Source organism: Hordeum vulgare, chromosome 3H (genome assembly GCF_904849725.1).
Source record: "Hordeum vulgare subsp. vulgare chromosome 3H, MorexV3_pseudomolecules_assembly, whole genome shotgun sequence".
NCBI classification, from domain to species: domain Eukaryota; kingdom Viridiplantae; phylum Streptophyta; class Magnoliopsida; order Poales; family Poaceae; genus Hordeum; species Hordeum vulgare.
Window position 1 is genome coordinate 257,218,222 of NC_058520.1, and position 10,347 is coordinate 257,228,568.

The window sequence follows — 10,347 nt, forward strand, 5'->3', positions numbered from 1 at the left end:
CATGCCAAAATTCACGAATTCTTTTGGCATGACCTTTGCTAAAAAGTGGACATATGGAGCGCCTGAAATTTGCCGGAACGGAAATGATTCAACATTCCGACAAAACATAGGCGACTTGGACATTCTGGAAAAACTTAATATAATGTCTAACACACACAAAAGAGTGACATGCTGGCTCTAATAAAACAACCATGATGTATTTCATAAAAATGGTCATGGTCTTAATTAATAAAAGAGCCATACTACCTAAAATAAAACTACCATGATTTAATTAATAGTAAAAGTGTTATGCTATGTACCACGTAGCATGCAAAGGGGTAGCTTATTTTGTCTCAGGTAGAATCAACCAAACTTAGACCCATTTGGGTCGGTGGAAGACCAAGAAAAGAGGCTTTCTCCAATCAATTAGGAATTCTCACCTACCCTAAGCATGTTAAATGCCCCACCCACCTGTTGCATATCTTTGATAGTTGCCTACAGGGATAAGAGAATGTTGGTGAATCTTCACATCCAACTATGAGATAAGAGCCCTCAGCAGCAAAGAACACAAGGAATGGACACAACTTGAGATGTGATTATGACTGAAGGAAGCTACATGCAAATCATAAGGGTCCCTGGCCCCCCTTAAGCAGCAAAAGCAGAGTCGAGTCAGGCAAACTTGCCGGGCACTGAAAGTCATCATGCACCCACTAGGATGCCCATGCCCATCCCCTACCTACTGTACGATCCGCTAGAACAACATGCGAAAAAGAGAATGAATGGATAAATAATGTTACATTAGTATGGGTTGTCATGCTCACGTGTTCTACATCTACATGTGCCACCTCTTCCCCAGCTCCGAAAGAGCATAGCACAGTTTGAGGATCATTTGACTGGCCAATTTGAATAGCTTAGCCAATTGATATTAGCCAGCCAGGAGCACACTTTTGATTATAAAAATCCACGCTTGCTTTCTCTCCCATGTCCCATTCTGATTTTATCCCAGCACCTAACTTCCAGTTGTAAACTCTACTTGTCTTTCCTTCCCCAAAAACACATGTCTGACACTGAACTAGAGCCATCCCAACATGTAAAGAGAACCATCAGCCTGCTGTCGGGTTTGAACTTACATGTACAATGAAACTTAGGTCCATGGAATGATGGCATGTGTAGCGACCTAGCAATCCTGGTGACTCGTATTTCGAATTTGCAAGCATCTACAACATCGTCGGACCCGATGACTGGAGCGCATGCCACGCGACAGCCATGCCACGGTGAGGACAACAACGATGGCATGCAGGCGGAGAGGGGGGAGAGGCATGAGTGGAGGGAGAGAGGGAGTGAAGGGAGAGGGTGAGAGACATGAGTGAAGGGAGAGGGGGAGAGTCCATGCGACGGCGACGACAACGACAATGGCAACAGAGAGGGGAAAGGAGGGGAGGGGGCGGCGTACCTCGGGGGAGAAAGGCCACGCGATGGCGATGGCATGAGGTCCGAAGCAGGCGCCTGGCGACGATGGCAACACCGACGATGGAGGAGGGCGCGTAGGGACGGGCGGCGGCGGGGACACAGGAGCGGGTGAAGAGGGGGGAGTGGTAGGAGTGGATGGAGTTAGGGAAATTTTCGAGCCGGTTAAGTAAACATAGTAGTAGCGCCGGATTGGAACCAGTGCTACAGTTAACTTAGCGGTAGCGCTCGTACTAATCCAGCGCTACTGCTCAATGCCCTAGGACAAATAATAGTAGCGCTTGTTTGGTACCAACGCTACTGCTAGGTTATGAGTAGCGCGTTTGCCAATCTAGCACTACTCCTAACATTATTTTCTGTATTACTTTTACTTTTTATTATTTTAATTTTCTTTTTATCATTTTCCTTTCCTTTTCTCTTTCCTTTTCTTTTGTATTGCTTTTTGTTTTTGGTTTTTATTTTTAGTTTTTATCCCTACGACCTCTCGCACGGAGTCGACGATGAGAAAGTACGTCTCCCTCCCACACTGCACAAATATTACTGAAACCATGTGTTGTTTCGTACAAAAAATACATACATATATATAAATGATTGTTTCTCAGCTGCGTCGAAGACGTTTCACATTGAGCTTCTTTCCTTTCTTGTTTGTTGTGTTGATTTTTCTTTTCCGACACCATGGAGTATGATCTTTCTTTGTTATTGTAGTCTTGATTCTTATTTTCATGTATGCTTCGTCATCATCGTCATCTTCCCTCATCAGGTTGCCGTATTGGTCGTAGTCTTCCTCGCTGGCGACTCCATCCATTTCGACGATGTTCCGTTTGCCTCTCCTCACGACAACACGGCTTGGATTGGTGGGGATCAGTTATGAAGAAGCATTGTGTCACGTGCTTAGCATGTATCCATGGGACAGTCTTGGCGATGATGTTAACGATCACGGTAGCGCTCTTTGCGTTGTCTATAGACATGGTAGTGAAATACTTGTTTTCTCTTACGACAACCTTAGCCCACCCGACATGGAACATCGTGGCATCGTGCCTTCCAGCATAGTTAAGCTCCCAGATCTCTTCGACCCTTATGTAGAATCTTTCAGTTGTGCCGTTGGAGTTAGTCACGCATTCTATCATCACCCCTGAGTTCTGGTAATCACTGTGCATGTCTTTGGCCTCCGTGTAGAACGTGTACCCGTTGATATCGTATGCCTCATAGGACACGAGTTTGGGCGCGGGGCCATGTGCTATGACGTGTATGAGAAACCTGTTAGCAATGCCCTCTTCCGAGGGATTAGCACGAACGTGCTCTTTGAACTAACACAAGAAAGTGTTGTTGTGCTCTACAGTAACTTCGTCATCCGTATGGCGCATCCCCTGATCACGCTACTTTCTTGCGACGATTTCTTTGTGCAGTGTCACATAATCATCTACCACATCTAGGTGTTGTAGCACTACTAGGTAAGCCCTGTCAAAGTCATCCCATCGGTACGAGTAGTCCACGTGCAATTCCCTCCGGCCGTTGTTGCGACCTTCTCCTCCGACCCTCCCATGGTGCTTCTTGACGGGCAAACCAACAACAGGGTCTTCTTTGACTTTGTAATTATCGCGAAAGGAGATGCACTCTTCGGTCAGATACCCTTGGATGATGCTCCCCTCGGGACAAGAGATGTTATGAATGAATCCTTTGATGACCCCATTAATCTTCTCGAACGGCATCATGTTGTGAAGGAATGGCAGCCCGAGGTCGATGATGCCATCCATTATGTGGACACACAGATGCACCATGACATCAAAGAACGCAGGAGGGAAGTACATCTCAAGCTCACATAGTATCACAACGATCTCTTCCTGTAGCCTTTGGAGCAGCTTCACACCGACGGACTTTCTAGAGATAACGTCGAAGAAGTTCCAGAGACCAGTAAGTGTCTCATGGACGTGCTTGTCCATTATCCCTCTAATGGCAACCGGGAGTATCTGCGTCATCATCACGTGACAATCATGAGACTTTATCCCCCTGAACCTTTTCTTCTTGGTGTCTAGAAATCTGATTATCTTCCCGCAGTAACCGGAATTGACTTTTATTCCCGTAAGGCACTTGATGAATTGATCGATCTTCTTCGGACTTAAGGTGAAGCAGCAAGGGGGGCAACAATTCTCCTCCTTCTTGTTGACTTTTCTTCCCCTTGGCCCCGCCATCGTCTCCGTCTTCGTCTCCTCCGTCGACTTTTGCGGAGCATGTGGAGATCCCTCTAATCTCCCAATCTTCCATGTATTTCCTTGATTTCAGCCCATCCTTGGACTTCTCTAGCATGTTCAATAGTGTACCAAGCAAGCTCTCGAGGACATTCCTCGTGATATACATTTGATCAAGGCAATGAGGCGTGTCGTGATTGGGCCAGTACTCCAAGTCCCAGAAAACAGACCTCGTTTTCCATACCTTCAGCAGCGGCTCCGACACCTTTTCCATCTTTCCTGACATGGGGCTCTGTTGCCAGTTGTTCAATACCTCGTTGATTTCGGTGCCGCTCCTCTAACATGGAGGTCCTCGATGCTCAACCAAATAATTGAATAGATTGCTACCTCTTGAGCTTGCATTGGTTTTGCCCTTGAAGAGGAAAGGGTGATGCAGCACAGTAGCAGTAAGTATTTTCCTCAGTTTTGAGAACCAAGGTATCAATCCAGTAGGAGAATTAAGCCAAGTGTCGAGAGTACCTGCGCAAACACAAACAAGCTTGCACCCAACGCTATAAAGGGGTTGTCAATCCCTTCAAGATGGATTGCAAAGTGAGATCTGAAGGCGGAAAGTGCAACGAAGTAAAAGTGTAAGGCTGAAAATATGGTGTGAAGTAGACCCGGGGGCCATAGTGTTCACTAGAGGTTTCTATCAAAATAGCAAATATTATGGTGGGTGAAAATATTATTGTCGAGCAATTGATAGAACCGCGCAAAGTCATGACGATATCTAAGGCAATGATCATACATATACGCATCACGTCCGAGACAAGTAGACCGATACTGTCTGCATCTACTACTATTACTCCACACATCGACCTCTATCCAGCATGCATCTAGTGTATTGACTTCATGACGAACAGAGTAACGCCTTAAGCAAGATGACATGATGTAGAGGGATAAACTCAAACCAATGATGTAAACCAAACCTTTTTACCCTTGATGGCAACAACAAAATGCATGCCTCGCTACACCTTCTCTCACTGGGTGAGGTCATTGCACGGTATGAACCCAAAACCAAGCACTTCTCCCATTGCAAGAATCGTAGATCAGGTTGGCCAAACAAAACCCACAACTCGAAGAGAATTACAAGGATATTAAATCATGCATATAAGAGATCAGAAGAAACTAAAATAAGATTCATAGATAATCTGATCATAAATCCACAATTCATCAGATCTCGACAAACACACCGAAAAAGAAGATTACATCTGATAGATCTCCATGAAGATCATGGAGAACTTTGTATTGAAGATCCAAGAGAGAGAAGAAGCCATCTAGCTACTAGCTATGGACCCGAAGGTCTATGGTGAACTACTCACGCATCATCAGAGAGGCCATGGTGTTGATGAAGAAGCCCTCCGTATCCGAATCCCCCTCCGGCACGGCACCAGAACGTGCCCCAGATGGGATCTTGCGAAGACAGAAGCTTGCGGCGGTGGAAAAGTATTTTCGTGGATCTCTCCCGTAGTTTTGGATTTTTCGGGAATTTATAGGCAGAAGAGGTAGGGCGGACGAGCCACAGGGGGCCCACAAGCCTGCTAGGCGCGGGCCCCCTCGCCGCGCCTAGGGGGCTTGTGGCCTCCCCTGGTGGCCTCTGCCTTGGTTCTCACATCCCCTGCGTATCTTATATTTCGGAAAAACCTTTTCGGAAGTTTTATTCCCTTTGGACACCCTTTAAAATTCTCCTCTGAAAAGGGTCAAAAACATGGAAAAAACAGGAACTAGCACTTGGCACTGAGTTAATAAGTTAGTCCCAAAAAAGATATAAAAGGCATACAAAACATCCAATGTTTGACAAGATAATAGCATGGAACCATAAAAAATTATAGATACGTTGGAGACGTATCAAGCATCCCCAAGCTTAACTCCTGCTTGTCCTCGAGTAGGGAAGTGATAAAGACTGAATTTTTGATGTGGAATGCTACCTAGCATAGTTGTCCTTTGTAACTTCTTTGATGTGACATGGATGTTCAGATCCGTAAGATTCAAAACAATAGTTTTCTATTGACATGAACACAATAATACTTCAAGCAAACTAGCAAGGTAATCATGAACTTTCGAAATAACAAGGCCAAAGAAAGTTATGCCTACAAAATCATATAGTATGGCTATGCTCCATCATCCCAACACAACTAATTTAAATCATGCACAACCCCGGTATTGGCCAAGTAATTGTTTTTGCGCTCTTACTTTCTCAAACCTTTTTCAACTCTCACGCAATACATGAGCGTGAGCCATGTATATAGCACTATAGGTGGAATAGAGTGTAGTGGCGGTTGTGAGACAAAAAGGAGGAGATGGTCACATTGGCTCAGCGTATCAAAGGGCTATGGAGATGCCCATTAATAGATATCAATGTGAATGAGTAGGGATTGCCATACAACAGATGCACTAGAGCTATAAGTATGGGAAAGCTCAAAAGGAGAACTAGTGGGTGGGCATCAAACTTGCTTGCTCACGAAGACCTAGGGCAATTTTGAGGAGGCCCATCATTCAAATATACAAGCCAAGTTATATAATGAAGATTCCCACTAGCATATGGTGGTGACAAAATGAGAGGCTCTCAATCATGAAGAACACGGTGCTATTATGAAGCACAAGTGTGGAAAGAGATAGTAGCATTGTCCCTTCTCTCTTTTTCTCTCTCTCTTTTTTTGTTTGGGCTCTTTGGCCTCTTTCCATATCTCTTTTTTTGTGTGGGCAACTTTGGCCTTTTTTATTTATTTTCTCACATGGGACAATGCTCTAATAATGTGATCATCACACTTTTATTTACCCATAGCTCAAAGCTTAGAACGATGATGACTCTATAGGAAATGCCTCCGGTAGTGTACCGGGATGTGCAACGATCTAGCTTGGCGTATGACGTTGAAACATCTCGCTAGCTATCTTATGATCATGCAATTGCAATATGTAAGTGATGGCACAAGTCATGAGATGGAACGGTGGGAGTTGCATGGCAATATATCTCGAAATGGCTATGAAAATGCCATAATCGGTAGGTATGGTGGCTGTTTTGAGGAATGCATATGGTGGTTTTGTGCACCGGCGAAAGTTGCGCGGCACTAGAGAGGCTAGAAAAGGTGGAAGGTGAAATTGCATCTATACCATGGACTCACATTAGTCATGAAGAACTCACATACTTATTGCGAAAGTTTTTATTAGTAATCGAAACAAAGTGCTAAACGCATACTCCTAGGAGAAGGGTTGGTAGGTGTTAACCATCGTGCGATCCCGACGGCACCACAAAGGATGACAATCAATAGATCAATTATGCTCTGACTTCCTAACATAGCGGTTCACCATACGTGCATGTTACGGGAATCACTAACTTCAACACAAGTATTTATAGATTCACAACACCCTACTAGCATAACTCTTAATATTACCGAATCCACGTCTCAAAACTAATTGAGAGGAATCAAACTTCTCTTTCTACTCAATGCACATGAAGATGGAAGTTTTATTGTATCCTCTTTGGTACCTATCACCTTTGGGACTACTTTCATAGCACAACCCAACTACCAAGTTACGCACCGCCGTGCTCTAAAAGATCTAAGTGAAGCACACAGAGCAAAATTGTCTAGCTCAAAAGATATAAGTGAAGCACAATGAGTATTCTAGCAAATTCACGATGAGTGCATGTCTCTCTCAAAAGGTGTGCAATAAGGATGATTGTGACACAACAAAAGGAAAAGACTCCTACGATACAAGACGCTCCAAGCAAAACACATATCATGTGGTGAATAAAAATATAGCTCCAACTGATGTTACCGATCGATTGAAGACGAAAGAGGGGATGTCTTCCCGGGGCATCCCCAAGCTTAGGCTTTTTGGTGTCCTTGAATTTGGCTTGGGATGCCTTGGGCATCCCCAAGCTTGAGAACTTTCTACTCTTTATCCCTTTGTCCATCAGAACATCACCCAAAACTTGAAAACTTCACAACACAAAACTTAAACCGAAACTCGTGATATCATTAGCACAAGAAAACAAACTACCACCTCTTGAGGTACTGTAGAAATCTTGATTTCTATTTATATTGGTGTTAGATTACTGTATTCTCACTTTTCCATGGCTAGTACCCCCCCCGATACTATCCATAGTTTCATCAAAACAAGCAACTAACAAAACAAAAACAGAATCTTTCAAAAATATACCAGTCTATAGCAATCTGTATACTTCATATACTTCTGGTACCTCGAAAATTCTGACAAGTTACGACAGCCTGGGAAAAAGGCATATCAACCTGCAGCAGAAATAATCAACTCAAAAGTTCTTTCTAGATAAAAATGAACAATAATTTCGTGAGCGAAAAGTTTCTGTCTTTTTCCAGCAAGATCAAACAACCCACACCAAACTAGTCATAAAGGTTTTGGTTGGCTCAAACACAAAAATAAACACAAAAGACACAATCATAACAAAATTATGATGGTGTGGACGCAACAAAACAGAAAGAAAAAGAAAAGTTCATTGGGTTGCCTCCCAACAAGCGCTATTGTTTAACGCCCTTAGCTGGGCATAAGGTGATGGAATCACGTATCGTCGTCTTTTGTAATCAAACCATAAGTAGCCCTCATCATGGATTCATAAGGCAATCTTATTTTCTTTCTAGGAAAATGCTCCATGCCCTTCTTTAATGGAAATTGAAACCTAATATTCCCTTCCTTCATGTCGATGATAGCACCAATAGTCCTCAGAAAAGGTCTACCAAGAATGATAGGGCATGTAGGATTGCAATCAATATCAAGCACAATGAAATCCACGGGTACATAGTTCCTATTTGCAATAATAAAAACATCATTGATCCTTCACATGGGTTTCTTGACAGTAGAATCCGCAAGATGCAAATTAAGAGAGCACTCCTCAATCTCATTAAAGCCTAGAACATCTTATAAAGACTTTGGAATCATGGAAACACTAGCACCCAAATCACACAAAGCATTGCATTCATAGTTTTTGATTTTGATTTTGATAGGTGGCTCCCACTCATCATGAAGCTTTCTAGGAATAGAAACTTCCAACTCAAGTTTCTCTTCAAGAGATTTTATCATAGCATCGACTATAAGATCGGTAAAGGCCTTGTTTTGGCTATAAGCGTGTGGAGAGTTTAGCATGGATTGCATCAAGGAAATGCATCCAATCAAAGAACAACTATCATAATTGAATCCCTTGAAATACAAAGTAGTAGTTTCATTACTACTCAAAGTTTTGATATCTTCTACTCCACTTTCAATGCTTTTAGCATCAAGATAGATGGACTCCGAATCATTGGGGCGTTTTTCAACCAAAGTGGATTCACATCTTAGGTTTGACACTAGAAAACAAGGATTCAATGGGAGTCACACCAAGCACTTTAAGATCTTCATGATTCTTATCACGAGAACATGCCTTTTTAAGCCACTCATGTCTAGCACGAATTTGGGCGGTTCTTTCTTTGCTCTCATTCATGGAAACACGCATAGCTTTCAAAGTTTCATCCATATTGATCTTGGGAGGAGCATGATGTCCCACAAGCGTAGGGGATCGCAACAGTTTTCGAGGGTAGAGTATTCAACCCAAATTTATTGATTCGCCAAGAGAGGAAGCGAAAGAATATTCTCAAGTATTAGCAGCTGAATGTGTCAGATTCAACCACACCTGAAAGATTAGTGTCTTCAAGCAACATATCAGTAGCAAGGTAGTATGTTAGCAATGGTGCCAGAAACGATCTGTTGACACGACAAACTATTCCTAACTATTGTATCAATGGCGCCAACGTTGACTGGGGATTATTCTTGAGAAGAATGCTTCCCCGGCTACGGCTCCAACAAAGTCTTGCAACCAGTAACAGAGAAGCACCAAGGAACAGCAGTAGCAGCAGCAGCAAAGTAACAAGTAACAGCGGTAGCAAAGTGGCCCAATCCCTTTTGTAGCAAGGTACAAGCCTAGACAAAGTAACGGAGCGAGGACCAGTAGTAAAAGACTCGTAGGCAGTGGATCGGTGTTGGATGAGTATGACGGATGTGATTCATCATGTAACAACTATAACACGGAGAGATATGTAACTAGCTCCCATTCGTCAATCTAATGAGGCATGTATTCCGTATGTAGTCATACGTGCTTAGGGAAAAGAACTTGCATGACATGTATTGTCCATCCCTCCCGTGGCAGCGGGGTCCTAATGGAAACTACGGGATATTAAGGTTCTCCTTTTAATAAAGAACCATACCAACGCATTAACATGCGGTGAATACATGAACTCCTCATACTATGGTCATCTCCGGGAGTGGTTCCGGCTATTGTCACTCCGGGGTTGCCGGGTCATAACACATAGTAGGTGACTACAACTTGCAAGATAGGATCTAAAACACACATGTATTGGAAACAACGTAATAGGTTCAAATCTGAAATCATGGCACTCGGGCCCTAGTGACAAGCATTAAGCATAGCCAAGTAGTAGCAACATCAATCTAGAACATAGTGGATACTAGGGATCAATCCCCGTCAAGAACTAACTCGATTACATGATAGATCTGATCCAACTCACCACCGTCCAGCAAGCCTACGATGATATTACTCACAAACGATGAAGAACATCATGGAATTGCCGATGGAGAAAGGTTGATGATGACGATGGCGACGATTTCCCCTCTCCGGATCCCGAAACGGACTCCAGATCTGCCCTCCAGATGA